This window comes from Oxyura jamaicensis, chromosome 4 (assembly GCF_011077185.1).
Source record: "Oxyura jamaicensis isolate SHBP4307 breed ruddy duck chromosome 4, BPBGC_Ojam_1.0, whole genome shotgun sequence".
Classification (NCBI taxonomy): domain Eukaryota; kingdom Metazoa; phylum Chordata; class Aves; order Anseriformes; family Anatidae; genus Oxyura; species Oxyura jamaicensis.
In genome coordinates this window covers 85,653,465-85,673,361 of record NC_048896.1, presented here as the reverse complement: position 1 = coordinate 85,673,361, position 19,897 = coordinate 85,653,465, and positions in this window count along the sequence as shown.

The following is a 19,897-nucleotide window of genomic DNA, read 5'->3' as shown; positions in this document are numbered from 1 at the left end:
CCATATTGCAGATTCGTGTATACTTGCGCACATGTACTTAAATCAATGGATTATAAAGGGGAAGAGCCGAGGTACTGGCTCACACCCTACACCGCTGGCTCAGCTGTGTTGTCCCTTCATCTGGGGCAAGCATTATGCTCCTCAAATATGACATATGGAGTGAAGGAATAAAGGGCAATGAGGTCTTAAATCCATCCTTCTGGATGCTGTAGTGGGTTTACATGGCAAGGTTTTGGTAGCAGGGGGCCATAGCGGTGGCTGCTGTGAGAGGGATCTAGAAGTTGTCCCATGTTTGGTAAGGGCCCCACTGCTGACCAGAGATGAGCCAAGAAGTGATGTTGTTTTGTGCCTCTGTGAGAGCATATTTAAGACAGGGAAAAAAATGCTGCGCCACACAGCAGCTGGGAGAGCAAGAGGAGTGAGGAACAGCCTTGCAGATGCCAAGATCAGTGAAGAAGGAGGGGAAGAGGTGCTCCAGGTGCCAGAGCAGAAGTCCTCTGCGGCCTGTGGTGAGGACCATGGTGAAGCAGGCTGTCCCCCTGCAGCCCATGGAGTACCACGGTGGAGCAGGGTTCCATGCTGCAGCCCGTGGAGGAGACCACGGTGGAGCAGGTGGCCCTGCACCGATGGAGACTGCGGCCTGTGGAAGACCCCTGCCGGAGCAGATTCCAGGCTGGAGCTGCAGCCCGTGGAGAGGAGACCACGCAGGAGCAGCTGACCTGGCAGGAGTTGCTGCCCGTGGGGGACCCAGGTTGAAGCAGTGTGCTCCTGAGGAATGGACCCCATGGTACGGACCCATATCTGGAGCAGTTCTTGAAGAGCTGCTGCCTGTAGGAAGCCCATGCTGGATCAGTTCAGCAAGGACTGCATCCCATGGGAGGGACCCCACAGCACAGGGGACAAGAGTGACTGAGAAGGAGTGGTGGAGAAGAAGAGCTATAGACTGACCATAACCCCCATTCCCCTATTCCCCTGCACCGCTCAGGGGGAGGAGGTGGAAGAGGGTGGATGGGGGGTGAAGGTGCTTTTGGTTTCTTTCCTTTGTTTCTCACTTCTCTAGCTTGTTAGTAATAGGCAATAAATCTTACTATCTCCCTATGCTGAGTCTGTTTTGCCTGTCACAATAATTACTGTGCTATCTTCTCGTCCTTATCTCAACCCTTGAGCCCTTTTCATCGTATTTTCTCCCTGTTCCTCTCTGAGGAGGGGGAGTGAGAGAGCGGTTGTGATAGAGCTTGGCCGCCCACCCAAGTAAAACCACCACAGATGCTAGCTGGAACCATAAATATGAGGGAATTTTAGAACATAAATTGTCAGAACTGCAGTTTATGGTGATTTTTCCAAGGAAGCACATGTGGGGAAATGAGCACACAAGTTCTCATGGGGGCAATGGTCCTAGTTTGATACCATGTGCACTTATTTCACTTCACCAGGAAAGCTCATATGGGTGAACAATGACAGTCAGGAAAACACTAAAGTCCAGAAGGAAGAGTTTTGCAATTGGAGAAGCTAGAAAATACCCCAGTGAGGACCCTCAGTGGAAGAAATATGACCAGTTCACTTGTGCTATGAATAAAGGTGTCTTACTGGAACAAACAGGTAAAACCAAGATTTTAAACAGCTTTAGCCCACTACTGATTTGTGCTGCATCAGCAGGGTATAAGCATCCCCAGAACATTTCCTTTGATTTTAGTAGGTTTGGGAACAAATTTTTCATGTCCTCATCAGATCTGTTAAGAAATTAGTCTAACAAAAGGTGAACTTCCCAGAAAGATTACAATTCCTTAGACCTATTTGAAATATAGGTTTTTATTTTATTATTTCATTTTGTTTTGTTTTGTTTTATTCCATAGGCTCCAAATGACAGGATTGTGCCATCTAATTCACCAGATAACAGAGAATTGCAAGCAGTGCTGTCATGTGCTTTTTGAGTCAAAGGAATATGTTTTCCTCTCCTGGTCATTAACTTTTTTTTTTCTTTTTTTTTTCCCCATCAGTATCAGGTGTAAGTCTCACTGTACAGTTTCTTCTCACCAACACCAGGGAAGAAGAGGATGACGCCTGCACACACACTGGCTTATTAGGAACAGTTATGAGTAATAGCAGTATACATTGGCTAAAGGAAGTTTTGCCATTAACAGAAATGATAGTTGGAGAAATAAAGTCCACTCACTTGCTGAAGATGAATGGATTGATGCTGTAATAGAAACAGCTGCATGTGGCAAATCAAACAAAGTAAAGTTTCAGGATGCAGAGATCGCATCCGGGAAGCTGGACAGAGAAATGCTGTCATACAGGTCAGAGCTCTGTTTAGAAGCCCAAGTGGGTTTCTATGACCTAGCTTCCTTTCAGGGAACCTTCAAAGGAAAGCCCAAAATGAGAAAGCCCTACTAGTTTCCAGATACCTTCTTTATGGGTTTCCACCTTATCTACTGAAGTGAAATCTCTGTGGGATGCTGTCAGCCGAGCCAACATCTCTTAGCAGGAAGATGACTGGTAGCCAGAGAGAAAATTAAATAAGGCACTTGGTGTATTGGCAGCTCATAGAGCCAGAGTGAAATCAGAGCCATTGCAAACTAAGCTGTCTTCCCATGTGGAAAGGAAAATATTAAAGATCTCTTTCTGTTGACTCCCTCAGATGAAGCTAAAGCTTCCTTTTTGGGGGATGCAGAATCTGTATTCTGAGTTTAAAAATGAATACTGCAGGTTCAGTGACATATTTTTGGGACACATACAGGTAGGAATGGAGGCTACAAGGCCAGATGAACAAGACATTAACAAAATTAGAAAAAGGACCTTCAAAAGATGCAACAGACTTTCACAACACCAAACTCAGCTCTCCTCAGAATGAACTGTAGCAGTGCTGAGCTGAGCCAGAGGGCCATGGAAGCAAAGCTGATGGTTTTAACTCCTGACCTGGGATGTGCCCAGCATTTTCTGGCAGATAGGAATCTCCTGGAGAAGATTCAGAGCATGTAGGTTATGCAGTCATTAAGCTGAGGTGCTCTGAATCATGCTCTGCAGGAATGTACCTCTCTCTATTCTCTACCTGTGCAGCCCATATTCCCAATTTAGGTACAGAGAATACCAACCTGAATAATCAACAGAATACTTACTGCTGGGCAATCATGTACAGGGATTTATTATTTTCAAGGATAGTGTGAAGCCAAGGAAAATTAAGCCTGCACCTGAAGATACCAATGCATTACCCAAAGCACCCAAGTAGCATTTTTGACTTCACTGTAATTACTGATATGTGTAAAGTGACCACAGAATGCATGTTTCAGTTAAAGTAATAAAAGTACTTCATATCCTATAAGATATTTTTTTCCAAATAATAGTATTCATCAAAAGCCTCAAGACATATAACTCAACCCATTAATCCAAAAGAACATTGTATTGTTCCAGTAGATATTGATAGTTTGTTGGTTTTAATTTTCTGATAACATTGTATTTTTGGTTCTTTCATACAGTTTTAGTTTGTTAATGAACTAGACATTGTCCTAGAGTCAAAAGAAATCTGTATTCTTTGTGCATATGCACAGCAAGTTCCCCTGGGCTGCTCACCTATGAGTAACTTTATTTACAGCAGAAACAGCCAGACAGAGAGACTCACGTTGAGATCGGGCGTAGGCAAGCATTCTTGGCAGGAGCTTGGCATGGCTGCATCACTCAGAAGCATGAGCTTCAGCAGCATTTGTTTATATTTGAGGCACAAATATATTTTTCAGTTCCTGAATTCCTGCTTTCCAATGTACTTTAATAAACTGTAAAATTAAATGAAGCCAACACAGGATGATTATAAAAATAAAATTAAAACCAATGTGTATCCTGTCAAGATGGTATGCAGAGCATCCATTTGTAGTGCAGAGGGCCCTAAGTGTCCACATATTTTCTAGAGTCTTCATGCTCTCTATAGAAAGAAAATTTAAAGAATGCAAAATTCTTGATTAATAAATGTCATAGGAGTTACAATTCTTTGAATAGAGCATGTTCAAAGTGCACTATCCTCTACCCATCAGAAGGTAACAATAGTCTCCAACTCAAAGAACTACCATGGCTGCCAAACATGTCCACTCTTATATCCATTAGTAATAATAAATAATAATAAGAAGAATAATAAAATAAATAAAAATAAATTAAAATAAAAATACTAGTAAATACTAGTTATTCCTGTAGTTTGTTCTAGTTTCAGGTATCCCATAGATTCCAATGTTCTTATCAAGTCAATTAAAATACAAGATTAGGGATATCCAGCTACCCTGGAGGTACTCAAGACCCTGTGCCAGCTCTTCTGAGCCACCCACCCAAGCCTGTCATAAACATGCAGGAAAGCCAGTCCTCCACCTGGCTTAGTAACAGAACGAGTTGATGTCATATAGTGGCTGATTGGAAAGGTTTAATGTATCACTAAAATGGATTTTCAGCCTATTTTTTTGGTTTTCTGTGTTTCTTCTGTAAGGTTAATTGTGGCAAGGTTAGTGTTTAGTAGCTGGAAATCATGTGTCTTATGATCCCAAATAGCTTATTATCATTCTTAACACTTAATTCTTAATCTAATGCTACTTGGACTCATATTTCTTAAGTGACAAATTAAACCTACTGAACTGCTCAAATTTCAAAGTTAGAGGAACAAACTGATATATTAAAACTTGCCTTTTCATTTTAATGTCTTGGGTAAGTCTAAAACAAGAGCCCATTTGTTATTTCTTTCCTGGTGGGAGACAAGTGAAATTATGTAAGCATGTTGCTTTACTGTGTTTTTATGTAGATTTTTAAATGTTATTGGGAAAACAAAAAACAAAACAAACAAACAAACAAAAAAAAACAACCAAACAACAACAACTACAAAAAAAAACAACTTGAAAATAACTTGGAAGAGAACCTCAAACAAAGGACTCTTAGTTTCTTGCTATATTCACATAGAATACAAGCTACCAGGACATTTTCTATATCTTTCTCCTCACAGTTATTTTATCTGCTGTGACACAGCATCCAAGGAAGAGATGGGAAATAGTGCTACCTTTAGACTTATCTTTCCTCTGGCCATTCAAGGCGGCTTCAGCTGTGGGGCTTTTCTCCTTCACAGTGAAGAAAGACAATAAATGTACAAATCTCATGTAAGAGAGACAGCCATTAGACAGACATAGACAATGAAAAAAGAATCATAAGAAAAAAAAAAAAAAAAAAGAAAAAAAAAAGTAAAAAGAAAAAGAGAAGAAAAAAAGGAAAAAGAAAAAACAACCATGGTTTCTTCTAACAACAAGTTAGTGTTATTATGAATGTTGTTGAGAGCTCAGTGTGGATTACATTTGGAAGACCTGAGTCAAACTTATCTCTAAAGGAATAAAGACTTCAGTGACCTTACTATCACCATTTGTTCATACTATCTAAATTTAGGAAGCTTTTTACCAGCTGCATGGAGATTTCAGACCATCCAGAGAGTTTCTGTAAACTATATAAATTATTTATAAATTGTATATATATATAATTATATATACAAATATATGTAAATTTCATATACAAGGATGCTTGCCGCCCAACTCTGGATTTAAGATACTGTCTATGGAGTTGGTGCTTAAAACTGAGGTATTGCAACATCTATCACTTTTATCAGATTTTACTCCTAATCCAATGCACAGTTCTATTTATCCGTGTCTGTTTCCTCATTCAAATGTAATGATCAAAGATAAGCGAAGCATAATGACATTTATGAAAACAAGCAGTCCCTCTAGGCAGCATGGAATATACTGTGTGGAAATTTTTGTCCTCATCAAAAGAAATCTAATAAAAATCAGCACAAGCGGAATAATTTCCTTCACTGCTCTTACATGGCAGCCAAAATGCACTAGGAAGGGAAGGGTGAGAGTTTTTGTCTAATAAACCATTTTTCAGCTGTCAGGCATAAGGAGAAGCATAATTTATATACAAGTTATAACATATAGACAGAGTGAATGAACATTTCAAAGTTGAAAATTTTAGAGTGGCACTAATAAGTTAGTCATATGGCTTTGAAAAGACAGTAAACACAGACTATTTTTTTTTTCCTGTCTAGTTTGTGCATTCAGTTTTTAATATTAGGCCCAAGATTAAATCTGTTTCTTTGTAAAAGTAAAGCCTCTTCTTTCTGTGAGCTTGATAGAGGAATTACTTGCTAAAGGTCTGTTGCCTGTATTTTATTGTATTTACTTATTTATTATTTTCATGCAAGAAATCAGAGTAGGTGATCACAATGGTCCTGCCAGGTTTTCAGATGTGAATAGAAATGAACAAAACTGACATGACAATGGAAGTTATTTTATTTTATTTTTTAAAAACTTCACAGGCAAAAAAATGCAAATTTAAACCTAGAACAGTGCAATATTTAATATTTTATGAGCACCTAACTCTCACAAAACCTTTTGAAATTCCTAGCTATTTTTTCCTTACATTTTAAAATAAATTGTTTCCAGTTTTTGCACTTAATAATTTTCTCACAGAATAATTTATATCTTCAAAACAAAAGAATACCTACATTTAAACAAACCACTGAAAAATAATCAGAGTTTTCATTAAATAGCATTAGGGTTCTCTACACAGCTTGAGACCCTTTGAGGGATTCAAGAGTGTTGAAATCTTCCTTAGTCCTGGGACCTCAGGGTGGGACCCCAGGAACACATGCATGTGGACTTCTGTGTCAGCCTGAATGCCACCACCTGAATGCCAAAATGGCTTTTAGTGTAGAAGTCATTCAAGAAAACATGCTTCTTGCTGCCTGTTGGAAATTGCAAACTTATTTCAGGATATTAACTAACAGAAGTCTGATCTTTTAGTTCGATACAACTTGTCCAACAGCTGACGAACACTTGAATCTTCCCTAGAAACTTTACTAGGGACTAGATTTCCAGGAAGATCTATTATTTTATTTTCCTAGTAAATCTAATTATTCACTTGCTAAATAAATTTATAATCTTGCCTTTTTTAAAAATAAAATAATAATAGTAATAATGATAAAAATAATGGACATATAGGCATGATTGATCCAAATATTAAAAGAAAAGAGCAGAAATACCTAAATGTTTTTGATTTCACAGTAAAAACAGGGAAAACTGATGAGTATTTTCAAAATGATTAATTTATTATTCAGTTCCTTCACTCATGATACTTTGTATTCCATCTCTTACCTAAACCAGGGATGTGTTTTTTTTGTTTTAAACTAATGACCTTATACATTCTTTTTGGTCATGCGAAACTACCACTGACTTCAGAGGTCAGGGACGGTGATTCTAGGTCCACGGGATTTGACTCATGAAACCTTACCCACAGCTACACTTGGATGTTTATATATTGAGACACTTAAAATAAAACTTCTGCCCCAGGAATCCAAAGAGTCTTCATGTAATAGTCAGATTTGAGGAGTTTATGCACATTTACAGGTCATGCTATTATAAACAAATTGAGAAGACCACTATAAAGGCTTAACCCTCAATACAATAAAAAGGGACAACCCTAGTAAAGGCCACTGTTTATTCATTTTTCATTCAGTGATGCCTTTTTCTGACAAATTCACATATGCTTCACAGTATCTTTTGCAAATGGAGACTTGCACTGGCAATGGGAATACTCAACAATTTTTTAAAAAGCAGAACAAATTCTAGAGAATTTATGCTGGTGAAAGAGGAAATTTAAGCACTGAATAAAACAAAGACATGCAATAAATGAAATGGACACTGAACATGTTAGCTACAGAATACATTAAAAAATATGGGAGTTACATGATTTATGACTTCACTACTATTAAAATCTTTTAACTTTAATATATATATTTTCTCTTTTTTTAGACAGCTACTAAGTGAACTAATCACTTCTAAGATGAGAAGTAAAGACAAAGATGAACACAAAGAAGTCAATATCACGGGATCCAGTTTATAAAAAATAGGAAAGTGATGGCTAGGGACAGAGAGGTGCAAACCTGATGTCTTGATTCGTACATTTTCTTCAGTGGGTTAATGCCTCTGACTCAATACTGCTCATAGTCTGAGGCGATTTACAAAGACACTCAGCTCACTGTCTTCCAGGGTCACCTAAACATGAACTTGCTTTACAGTGAGCACTCTCAAACTTTGCTGCTTCTACAAAGCTGCTTTCATGGGTTTCAAGGGAAGCTAAGCTCTCCAAGGGTCGGCCTCAGCTGTGGGTGTTGAACACCTGACAGTATATGTAGTCATGAACTGTTCTGAAAGCATGATCCCATAGACAGGGTGCAGGCATGTTTGCCCCCAGGAGGCATGGCAGCAGGCAATCTCCCAGCTAGCACTGACTTTGACCCAACAGAAAATGTGGCAGATGGTGAAGATGTGCTGACATTTCATCTTTATATTGTACCCGACACATACATTGTTTGGCTAAAAGTAATACACATTTGTAGAGATGCCATCATTCACATTATGGATAATGTCATTAATTTATTAAAACTGAAAGAAAATTTGGAATCAGCTGATTCTCCAGTGTGTTCTTTTTATTTATTTTTATTTTATACTAATGATTAACTGGATAATGGTTTATAATCAGCTTTCAATGAAAATGCCTATAAAATTGACATTGAAAGTATTTCAGAATAAACAAGACTGGAAACAGTGCTAAGAAAATCAATTAATAATGAATGGAGTGGTATTAATTGTAGTCAAAATGTGATCTCCCTTGCTATCTAGGAACCACTCCAAAAGAATAAAGAAAGCAAGCTGAAAGCAATACATGGTGAAAGTGAGAGTTAACAAACCATTTGAAAGTCCCCAGATCCTTATCTGTGTGATGCTGAGCAACTTTCACTCCTACCACCATCAAGCAGTGCAGAAGCTCCTCTCACCTGGTGGGAAAATACTTAATCAGGCCACCTTGCAGGGCTGAACTGCTACTGTCCAGTTTGCGTCAGCAAATTTAAATATTTTCAGTGTCATGGATAATTCATCCATGGGTTTGTTCACAAGTTCTTGTTTACATTAATTTAAAAATGGTCATCATATTTCCTGCTGTGTATTCATAACAGATTAGAAGAGCAGAGGACACAAGGAAAGACAGTGGAAACAGAGACCCCAGATGCATTGAACCCAGCTGCAGAAATAGACTTGGGATTATGCCTGGAGATGCCACAGGATAATAACTATACAGAAAAGTATTTAAAAATATAAAGGAACTACTAGTGCAAAGCACTATTAGACAGACAGAAACTTGGTACCTAAGGTGCAGAAGCAAGTCAGAGAACAAGTAATCCACATGGCAGAGAAGCATTTATGAGAGGAAAGACGGGAATGGTACAGAGGGAATGAGGATAGAACAAAAGGTTAACCTCATACTTTCCAAGAAACATGCTTGCATTTTATCCTAAAAATAGTTAATAATAATTACATACAATTGCAACTGCTGCAGTTACTGTAAGTAACTGCAAGTTTACAAAGAGATGAGTGTACAAATTTTGTATTTATTTGTATGCTATCTATAGTATAACAAGTTTGGAGATTCCTGACTAACAACAGCTTCACAAGATGTCAAAATGACCTTGCCATTTCTGCTTACTCATCTGTTTTTCCACTTTCAAAATGCTACTTCACTAGAAGGATGCTTATGGTTTTCATCTGTAGTAAATGAATCAATTCTCCAATCAAAATCACAGCCTAAAGCACTTTCATGGCATCCTTCATGCCAAGCTCCATAGAAGTTATGTAATGAATTTCCACATTGACCCCATCACTTCCCTGGTGTCGTTCTGGCTGAGAAAAGCTCTTAAGTAGCTTGTTTTTTACTAACGGAAATTCAGACGTGGTCAAATTTGGTTTATCAATGTTGAAAGCATTTTATTCATAGAGTGTTTCTTTACCTTCAAATTTAGAATCTACATTCCACAACATATTTAAGTCCACTCTGAAAAAAAAAAAAAAAAAAAAAGAGTAAAAAATAAAAAAATAATTAATTAAAATCAACAACAGCACAAAAAAACAACTGAAGACTTACTTGAAACATCACATGGAGGTTTTACGTACAGTTTTGGTGGAGCAGAAATCTTAAAGAGAAGCTGTGTGAGGAAAAGATTTTACCTGAGCCAATACACCAGGTAAACTAATTTGGGTGTTACAGTCCCTCCCATTTGCTGAAACAGCTAAAATTAACTTTATTTTACCATTCCCTAACAACTGAATAATTCCTGGAAAGGCTTCATGTCTTCTTCCCTCTGAAAAACAAAACAAAACAAAACAAAACAAACAAAAAAAACAAACAAGCAAAACAAGGAAAAAAAAAAGGAAAGCAAACAAACAAAAAAAAACAACAGCAAGGCAAAACAAATCAAAATAAAACAAAAAATTAAATTGCTGTTCTATGGCTGAACATCTGAACATCTGTATTTGTTCACCTTTTCTTCTTCCAGCATCCTTTACTTGTGACCCTAGTCATCAGCAATGTTTTGATTCATGTTCTGAATGATGACTTGAGGTTTTCACCAAAACTACCTTAATAAAGCATATGGTTTTTGTTTGTTTATATTTGTTTTTTGTTTTTGTTTTTTCCTGAAATAGGATGAGAATAGATAAGATCTCTCAGCACTTTGAGGCAGCTCACCTAACCTTCCACTGTATCTATAATTCAGCACAGTGCAAGACAAGATGATTTGTGACAAATAAAAATAAATAATGCATGCTTTCAGGGAAAACAAAACAAAACAAACAAACAAAAAGTATGGAACAAGATACACCATGCTTTCATGCTTTTAAAAAAATGACCAAAGGAAAAAGCGGCAAAAGATTATTTATCAAATATATGCAGATATGGAATTGTATAAGTTCAGAAGTTTGAAAAATAAAATATTCATAGCCCAGTAATTGGGATAGACCTATATAAACACACAGAAAAACAAACAAACAAACCATCAAACATTATCAACAACAAGTATAGTATTTTGTTTCCTCTAGCTGATACAAAACTCACCCTGAAATTGCTATCAAAGAACTCAGACAAGGTTGTTCCTCTAACTCTCCCAGGATATTTATGACTGCTGGTCAAAATCCAAAGGTGTTAAATTCTTACCATTAAACACCAGATCTTACCATTAAACTTCCAGACAAATGAAGAAACTGATGCATTATCTTAAAATCTATCAATCAGAATTTAAAATTATTTCTGATGTACAAGAAATTAAGATGATTTTTCCTCTGTGAAAGTTTTTGACTACCATTTTACCTGTTTACTATGAAAGCTGTCTACATAACGGAAGCAACCTTTAAACATTAGTTGCATATTCAACTACTTATTATCCAGTATTAGTGCAGATATACTTAAAGGGAGATTTTTAGCTGCTGCTTGGACCATATTGTTTATAGTCTAATGTGAATAGAAGGATAGTTCAAAGGTAACAGTCAACATTTTCAGATATAGACATATTTTTCATATGTATTTTAGTGAAGCAAAGTAAACAAGCAGTCATGATTTGTATAGGGAATTTCCCGTAGTGCATATATATATATATATATATATATATATATATATATAAAATAGATAAATCAGAAAAAAAAAAACATTTGAAATAAGAGCAAAAGACATGGAAAATCAAATAGTTTCCGCATGAGGACTGATCAAACAGGTCAAAAAAACATAAAATGGAAAGGACATGACACAGTAAGAAATAAAACAGATACATACGTTTCACATGAGAGAGGAAAAGAATACAGACTATAGATGTTCAATGCTACCTCCTCTAAAAAGACTAAGTAAGCCTATATGTAAAGGATGAAAATTATCTGAAGTACTACGAAAGGAAGCTGGAAAGCTCTTTGTCAGAGAGTACCACGACTGCTAAAATTTTATATTGGTTCAAGAAGAGACCATCCAACCATCCAAATTTATCACAGAAAACTACATGAATAGGTCTTAATAATAATATAAAAATATGCAAACTTTGGAAATGAAGAGTAATCTACAGCAATATCATTAGGTCTATCTTGTTCTGTTATGATTTTCTGTCAAGCATGGAAATGGCCTGGAAAGTGTGACTGCTAAACATGATCTAACATGAAGGGCAGAAGAGATATTTCTAGGTGTTATGTGAGCAAAACAGTGTGAGCAGTAACGATTTTTAACCAGAATATTTTGGATGGATTCAAAGGGAATTGTGAGAAGTAGTTAAGTAAGGTTGTGACTTCAGCTGCCTGAACACAAGCCTTGTCCAAGGCTTGTGAAAGGTGTCCAAACCTTGTAAAAGGTTTTTTAGTCAGTCACTGGAAAACAGAACAATGTCAACAGGTAAGAGCCAAGGCACAGAGAAGGAAGAGAAAATATAGATTTCAAAGGTAAAGTAAACCTTAGTGGGGGGCCTGAAGAGATCCTGAATATGAGAGGTGGGTTTAGACATTTACATGTGCAAATGACCCCCATGGGGTCAAACTCTTGAGGAAAAAAAAAAAAAAAAAAGAGTGGGGCTACTATGTATATAATAAAGACAGTGAGTATCAGAGTACCAAGAGGACAGAAAAGAAGCAAGCAAGAGAAAAATAAATAAATAAAGGACTGTAATTTAGAGTGTGTTTTTTTTCTTTGCACACCAGATTAAAAAGATAATTAAAAAATCTCATTTTAGCAAGGTAAAATACAAAAGTGCATTGCAGAATAGGATCACTTCTTGATTAAACTCATAATAGTGGTTAGAGACATAAGTATTCTTTATATTACTCTCAGAAAGCATGCATTCATGTTTGCAGACCTATTTTACCCAAATGGAGATTAAATTTTTTGAAGAATCAGCCAGTGGCCAATTTTGTGTCCGAACTGTGCATTAGTTCTTAGATCTGTGCAATGAGGTGCAACTGGCTGTTGCTTCCCTCTGGCCACTGTGAATTATTAATTGCTGTTTATCTCAGAATTTGTCAGTCCTTGGAGAATTTCATTAAAGAAAATGACACAAAGAGAATGAATACTTGAGATACGAAGTCCTCCACTTCCAGACTTGTTGTTTAGACACATCTGTTCACACGATAATATAATTTCAAAGCCATTAAGCTCTGTTTCAGAACAGCTTTACAACTATGAGTCTCTGTGAAAATAGCAATCACAGGTGTGTCATAGGTGTGACACAAAATTGATTAAGTCATAAAGAATGTACACTGTAGGCACAATTTTTTAAAGAATATGAAACAAAATAAATAATCAGTTATTTCAAAATATTTCAACACTTCAAATTCTTTGATAATCCATTGATACCTGAGTTAAAGTTTAGACATTGTTTGGTGTTTAAAAACACACTTTTCTTTAGATCTGCAAGCTGATCTCCTGGTAAGCTTTGGCACTATTTGAAAACTCAGGCCCACTGTATGCAGATCTCTCTTTTTCTATGAACCTGATTTAATACTTCAAAAGGAATAGTCTTTCAGCACATTATTTCCCAGTGTTGAAGTCATGCTTATTTGCACCTACACAAGAAGATTAACATGATGTAATACTCAGAGTGCAGAAGTAATGAAATGCTGTTTACTTGCCAAACCATTATAGAAAAATCTATTGCTATCTAAGAAGGAAATACAATTTCATATAAGGTTTTCTCATATGTAACAGAGATGAACATCAGCAAAACCAAAATAGGATGATTCCAGTTACAAATATAGATATATATATTATTGCAAGAATGACAATAAATTGGAGGAGTTAATCTGTGATTTACACTTGACTGATGATACACTTTGGAAGTACAAGGCACTAATTTCATTGTCATGAATGAGACAGAACGTTCCAGTTGCTAAGTTCACCAGGAAAACATTCCTCAAGAAACTTTTTCACAAATGCATTCAGAAGAACCTTTGTTCAATTCCTCAAGATCCTAAGAACAGTTATGTAAGATATAGGGTCATAGTTTGCTTCAGATTCCCCTTGTCTAGCAAAACAGTTGTTTCACTATGATCCTGAGGCTGTTAAAATAGCCCTGTAACTCCCAGTGCTAAAATAATCCTCGCTTCACAGTAGCTTCATGACATCCCATTATATTTTGTGCAGCTTAGCAAGACCTTGCCTCTACAGCACAGGTGATGGCTACTAATTGAATCTTGCCTACTTGTCTTGTAATTGAAGGACACACCTACATCTGACCATCTCTTTAGAGCTCCAGCTTGTACTAAGAAGTAACAGTAGACATAGATGGTAACAATATCAGATTTAAATTAGAAAACAGCAAATGAACGACAGAAAGAATATAAAATCAGAAGAATCATCTTATCTTCCAAATTATGTCAATAAAAGCTTCAGAGATACAAGTCAGCCTGGTTAAGCCTTTGCTACAGGGATGCACTGGCACACACAGTCCATGTTTAATGATGTAGGGTCTGGTCAGTGGGCAGCCATAGGATACAACCATGCTAGGACACAGCTACCATTGCTTCTCCTCCCACATCAAGTGAACTCTTTGTGCCTGCAATACTACTCTGCAAAGAACAGCCATGAAAACAACTGCAGAAAACCAACTCCTGCTTTTGGAATGAAAAGCAGAGACAAAATTCCCAGTTGCCTTAGAAACCACACATTTATTTACTTATTTTCTATCTTTAAAAATAAATAAATATATAAATAAATTTTATAGAATAATTAAGGGTGAAAAAGATCTCCAGAGATCTAGCTAACCTCTTTCTCAAAGGTGCAATGGGTTCAAAGTTTTAGCTGTGTAGGGCAGTACTAACACTATTCCATTTCCTGAATACATCAGCAAGTGGCACTACCAGAAGACAAGACATATAACTTCAGAAATACTTCAGATTCAATTTGGAATCCAGCTTGATTCCCTGCCTCCAGTATTTTTGCTGGAGAGTCATTCCAAAATCACAGTATTACAACCTTCCCATAACAGTCACAATTAATGAAAGCACAGGTCACATCTACTCATCAGTACCTATATTACCTTAAACTTAAATAGCCTTTCATGCACACAACTCCTACTTACTGCTTGTATAAGCTGCCTTTCTCTCCTTAACATATTTATAGAAGACAGTAATATCCCTTCTCAATCTTTACATACTCATGTTGGTAGGATAGGTAAGCCAGGGTCCTGAGTCATAAAACAGTTTTGTACTACCATTACAAGTAAAATTGACTAAAAGCCTCTAGCTGAAAAAGACTGGTCTAAATTAAACATAGCCAGCCATTCCTATACCAACCACGCTGAATGGAAGTGAGGTCACTGAAGTCACGGCCCATAAGGACAGACACCAAGCGGTGCAGACCCTGGAAGGTTTCATGACCTACAGCTGTGGGAACAGACTTGTGTATTGCTCCAGCTGGACACAAACACAGGCAGGACTTAGGATTTGGTTGTGCTGGGTGCAAAGACAGAGATGGCAGAATATCTGTACAAGACACTAACTTTTGAAACATCTTCTGAAATTGAATTGGTCCCCAAAGACATACAAATCCTTCCATTTTGCTTCGTAATGACCTTTGTTTTTATTCACCTTCAAACTACTTGTATTAGCAAGGTTTGGTAGCAGGAGGCTGCAGGGGCTTCTTCCTCTGTGTCTCTGTGTAGATCTCTGGTTCTAGGAAACTGTCCCATGTTAGAAAAGAGCCAGCTCCAGCTGGTTTCAGAACGGACCTGCCTCTGGCCAGAGCTGAGCCACGAGCCTGATTGGGCCCCTCGGAGAGAAGACTGAAGAAAGCGGGGGGGGGGGGAAAGCTGTGACAGCAGCTGGGAGGAGTGAGAACCAGCCCTGCAGGCCCCAAGGTCAGTGCAGAAGGAAGGCACGGGAGGCGCTCCAGGCACACGCAGCAGTTCCCCTGTGGCCTGTGGAGAGGCCCCTGGTGGAGCAGGCTGTCCCCCTGCAGCCCATGGGTCCCACATGGAGCAGATCTCCATGCTGCAGCCTCTGGGGGATCCCCTGGTGGAGCAGCTGGATATGGCCTGGAGGAGGCTGCGGCCTGAGGAGGAACCCTGCAGGAGCAGGCCCCGTGCTGGAGCTGCAGCCCATGGAGAGGAGCCCACACAGGAACAGGGGGCCTGGGGGGAGCCGGCACCCGTGGGGGACCTGTACTGGAGCAGTTTGCTCCTGGTGTATGGACCCTGTGGTATGGAGCCATGTGGGAGCAGTTCTTGAAGAGCTCTTGAAGAGCTGCCTGTGGGCAGCCCCCAAAGGATCAGTTCAGGAAGGACAGCATTCTGTGGGAGGGACCCTACGTGGAGAAGGGGCAGAGAGTGACCATGAAGGAGAAGTGGTGATGAAGTTTTAGGGACTGATGGCAGCCCCAATTCCCTGTTCCCCTGCACCGCTTGTGTGGAGAAGCTGGAGGAGGGTGGATGGGGGCAAGGTATTTTTAGTTTGCTTTTAGTTTCTCACTGCTCTAGTCTGTTAGTGATAGGCAATAAATTATATTAATTTCCCTATGCTGAGTTTGTTTTGCCCATGATAGCAACTCATAAGTGATCTTCCTGTCCTTATCTCAACCTTTGAACCTTTCATTATTGTATTTTCTTGCCCAGTTCCTATGAGGAAGGGGAGTGAGAGAGCAGTGTGGTGGAGTTTAGGTAGCCCAGTGTGAAACCACCACATCAGAATGAATTAAATTGACATGAACCACTTTTGTAGACCATTGCATTGGTTTCCCAGTACATTGGCAAATAAAAAGTCCCTGGAGCATAAATACAGGGACATAACTATAAGGAGGGTCATCTTAAACAGTTCTGAGGGAGAGGGCTCTCGGTAGTTTAAAAGATACGTGGAGGAGCCAACATTATGAGAAATTCTGACACTTCAGAACAGGAGGCTGATCAAAGGACGAATATTCAATACTCAAGCACAGATGAAATAAAGCGATGCACCATGAAAGAACAAACAACTTGTAACACTTACAGGTTAACTGCACAAGAGATTTCATGGTCTGAAATACATTGGAAGAACCACTTGAGAATTTCAAATGCCGGGGCATATCAAAGAGAAAAGATGAAAAAAATAAGAAACCAACAAGAATTTTAATTAAATGGAGCAAGCAGTACTGTCCTTTAACTTAGTCTAATTACCAAACATATGAAAGAAGTAAGACAAGAGGATAATGTAATGGCTAAGTAAAAGGGACAAAAGCAGTGTGTGAGAACAGACTATCTGCTCTAAGGCTGAAACTAAGAAGAAACTAAAAAAGGTCATTATTTTGATCCAAATTTCCCTCACAGAATTCAATTACCAAAACTGACCTCTGAAGTGACCTAAATATGCCACAATCAAGTCTCGGGTTTATGGCAGAGTGCTGTGGAAGACAAGTCATTGAAAAGATACACAAAGTACCCAATATTAATTGCTCACTTTAGAGAAAGGCCACTGGGGATATGAAGTCTACTTTTAGCTATGGTTAGCCCTGAGAATCAGGTGTTATAAGTGTCTTCCTTACATGTTCCCAACTCTACTACAAGGTTAATACAGTAAACTGTGGACTAGACCCACTGCAAAATATTCTGATGGGGGATTGAATCTCTTTCTGTATGTATAAGAAATAAGCCAAACTAGTCTGTAAATAATAAAAACAATCAATCATATGCAAGAGAAAAAAGACATTACCACAAAAAATGCCATAACGGGAAGGGCAGAATACATTTTTCATTTTTAATTTCATCTTAGCACTATCTTGAAAATGAATAGTGCTTTCTTCATCACTTATGTAATGCTTTTTTATCAGCAGAGTCAAGGATACATCCAAATGAATACAAATTTTGTGTTTCCAGTTTGTTCAATGTAAATCAAGAGGAACAAATTCATCATCAGGACTATTATTTAGTAAGCTGGTCAGTGAAGTGCAGAAGTTTAGTGTTTCATTCTCCAAGGTACAGAACAACATCCTGTTGGCTAGAATTGGCTGAAGCAATTTCAGAACAACTAGTGGTGTTTATAAGATTCCAGGAAGGATAGATATAGCACTGAAATACTCTAAAAAGCCAGGGGCCATGCCTATCTTCAAAAAGAAGGTTAAGAAGAGCAACTGAAGAGAACATTGATTAGTGAACTATTTCTTAGCTGGGAAAAGAAGAGCAGATAACAGAGAGTTGGCAAGAATAATCTTTTCTGACTATAATTAAAAAAAAAAAAAAAATTTGTTTTAGAACAGGATCATAAGTCTTTGTGGATAGAAAGATGAAGTAGATACCACATATTTAGGTTTTGGTAAGCCTATTAACTTTGCCATAGTACAGACTTCCAGGGAAATGTGCTATAAAAGAGTTTATCTACTCATTTCCAGAGAGTAATTCACTGGATTCAGTGACAAAATTGAAAGCCCTGTCAAGCAGGGTTCTCCAGATGTCTGTACAATATTTTAATTTATAATCTGCATGATGGATGGTCAGTATACCTATTAAAAGTGCAGATAGTACAAAGCCAGAAATGACTGTGCGGAGGCTGTAGGATGGGATAACAACTGAATAATGATCTTGACAAGTTAGAGAAATGGTCTAACTCTGGGATGAAATTCAGCATGTGAAATTCAGCAAGTGCAAGGTTCTGAAGATAAAGAGGAGTAATCAAGTGGACAGGAATTGGAACAACTGATTTTGTAGCCATTTTGTAGAAATGTCTTTTAGAATAGGGGTGCAGAAAGAGGAAGTCCAGAGAAAAGCAATGAGACTGAAATATCTGGAAAATATTGCCTCTGGTTGCATGAGAGGAACAGTTGAAGGAATCCAAGTTGTTGGAAAACTGACAGGGAAGCATCAACTGTCTGAGTTTATGAAGACATTTTAAAGTCTCAGAAGACAATTTTCAAGTTCTTTTTGAAAAAAAAAAAAAAAAAGTTATAAAGTATTCTTCATATCTATGGTAGAAAGGACAATGAATATTGTCAGACAATGACATAGGCAAAGCAGAGACGCTTAACGCCTTCTTTGCCTCTGTCTTCATTGCCGATGATGGGCTTCAGGACCCAGGGTGCCCCGAGCTGGAGGACCGGGACGGTGGGGATGACAAACTCCCAGCCGACCCTGAACGTGTGCGGGATTTGCTATTCCACCTGGATCCCTACAAGTCCATGGGTCCGGATGGGATTCATCCCCGGGTGCTGAAAGAGCTGGCGGACGTCATCGCGGAACCTCTCTCAATTATTTTTCAACGATTCTGGGAATTTGGAGAGGTCCCGGTAGACTGGAAGCTGGCAAATGTCGTGCCGATTTTCAAGAAGGGTCAGAAAGAAGACCCTAGCAATTACAGGCCTGTCAGTCTCACGTCAGTGCCTGGTAAAATCATGGAGAAGATGGTTCTCGAACTTATTGAGGCGCACCTGGGGGACAAAGCAGTCATTGGTCCCAGCCAGCACGGGTTTGTGAAGGGTAGGTCCTGCCTAACTAACCTGATTTCCTTTTATGATAAGATCACCCGTATGGTGGACCAAGGGAAACCAGCTGATGTGATTTTTTTGGACTTCAGCAAGGCTTTTGACACGGTTTCCCATAGGATCCTACTGGACAAAATGTCCACCACACAGCTAAATAAAAACATCATACAATGGGTGAGCAATTGGCTAACGGGCAGGGCCCATAGGGTTATGGTAAATGGGGCTGCGTCAGGCTGGCGGGCGGTCACCAGTGGGGTCCCTCAAGGCTCCATTTTAGGGCCGGTACTTTTCAATATTTTTATAAACGATCTGGATGTAGGAATAGAAGGTATTTTGAGCAAGTTTGCTGATGACACCAAACTTGGAGGAGTTGTGGACTCAAATGAGGGCGTAAAGGCCTTGCAGAGGGATCTGGACAGGTTGGAGAGCTGGGCGATCACCAACCGCATGAAGTTCAATAAGAGCAAGTGCCGGGTCCTGCACCTGGGACGGGGAAACCCTGGCTGCACGTACAGACTGGGCGATGAGACGCTGGAGAGCAGCCTAGAAGAGAGGGATCTGGGGGTTGTGGTAGACAGCAAGTTGAATATGA